This window comes from Etheostoma spectabile, unplaced genomic scaffold (assembly GCF_008692095.1).
Source record: "Etheostoma spectabile isolate EspeVRDwgs_2016 unplaced genomic scaffold, UIUC_Espe_1.0 scaffold352, whole genome shotgun sequence".
In the NCBI taxonomy this organism is placed as follows: Eukaryota; Metazoa; Chordata; class Actinopteri; order Perciformes; family Percidae; genus Etheostoma; species Etheostoma spectabile.
The window spans coordinates 545912-547887 of NW_022605591.1; positions in this window are offsets into that span (position 1 = coordinate 545912).

The window sequence follows — 1976 nt, forward strand, 5'->3', positions numbered from 1 at the left end:
TAAAAGCTATTCTAAGGATTTTGAGCATTGTTCACTTTTTGAACACACTGCTAATATTTTGAACACAACTGTAGGTGGGTGTGATTATTTTCTCTCCATCAGGTAACTCTGAGGGTTTGAGTTTAACTAACCGATGCAAATTTAATTTTTACTTGAAGGCAACACAAGTGACAACTTTATATATTGAGCTAAGTCGGACCTGAATGGTCAAAAGGAAAATCAAAAAGACTTTGACACTGGAGAAAACTGACGACACTAACATTACTCAGAACACATGTGGGATGTGGATGAAACTAGTGGACAAGAAAGGGATGGTGTCTGGTTTGAGGCAAGTCCAGACGCATAATTTGACTCTGAGACCCATGTTATTCCACTTCCAGATAAAACCTCCAACAAAAAAGATAAAATGTGACAACAGAGTGACTGCTGATATTCTAGAAGCCATCCTTGTGTTATCTGAGGAACAACAGAGTCAACTTCGGATCAAATGGAAAAACAAACCTTGACTGTTTAACAGGTTACTTTGAATGTTAAACAACAGAAACCCATTGGAAGGAATGAAAAAGAGATAAAGATATCATAAGCAGAAAATAAAACTTAAGGCAAACATCACTAACTGCCACAGTAACAGCTGAAGGTGTTCTCTGAAGATTCATGGTGTGAAGGAGGAAGATGGAGAAAATATCAGAAGCAGAATCATCGAGATCGTGGACAAAGTGACTTCTAATGTTCGTGACAGCCTGAAGGAGGAGGTCGACATTGTCTATCGCATCGGGCAGCGACGACAAGACGGCCCAAGTAGATCAGCCATCGTCCTTTTTGCAATGCAATGTTTTTGCCAGACTGTCTGGAAGGAAGCGACAGGCTCAAAGTTTCTTCTAGACAACAAACTAAGGCTCACAGAAGTACTGTGCCCTGAAGAGAAAGCAGCCACAGAGAAGCTGTGGCCCTTGGTGAAAAAACAAGGGAAGAAGGGAAGAAAGCTTCTTTTTGTGGCCTTTCTGTATTCAGAAACGGAAAGAAGATTGACTGTTCAGAGGTATCATGGGAAGTCTATGCAGACATAAACTTCATCTTATACTGAGAATGGTCATCCAAGCTCTTTGATGCTTACTAAAAATATCTTTTCTTGCAAGAACGTTCTTTAGGAAATTTCACTTTGCACCTTGTCAACTCAGTTAAAGTAGCTCAATTTACACCTATTGACTTAGTTAATTGAGGAGCCAAGCCTTAACTTTTATTTGTGCTCATTTTGTTGTTATTGTTGTTGTTATCATCAAAATAAAATTGATGTGGTCGTCGTAGAAGCTACACTCATGGGCACAAGGAAAAGGAACTTTAGCCCTATTTGGGACCAAGATATTTAATCATCTTCATGTCCCATTAACTGACCTTGAACAAATTATTTTGAAGTCAGGAGACCTCAGGTTTTCAAGGGTATTGGAACTTGAACAACTCTCTTTTGAAGGATGATTACTTTTTTAATGACTCTATCAAAAAACTAGCAGATGAATTCCTCAATGGCGGCCCAAAGGATAACTACAGGATAACATGGGAATTCCTTAAATACAAAATCAGATGTGTTGTTAAAAGAAGTAAGGAATTAAAAAGAAAAAAGTAGGGAGGAAGCTGAATTGATGCACAAACTTGACCTTTTACTGACAAAAGCAAACATTATTTTGGAAGAAGAACTCGAAATAAGGAAAATCCAGCAACAACTGGACCACATGCATTTAGACTTGGCAAAAGGAGCGTTCATTAGGTCAAAAGCCAAATGGCTAGAAGAAGGGGAAAAGAAAACCTTTATCTTTATCTGCCCTCAATATTGACGGAGTTCTAATTTTGTCACCACATTTTATAGGAATTTATATGAATCACAATTTAATGCGAGTAATTGTAGACATTTCCTGGATAATGTTCAAGCTACCATCCCTTCAACTGATGAGGATTTAAATCAATGTGTAAATTTGACCTGT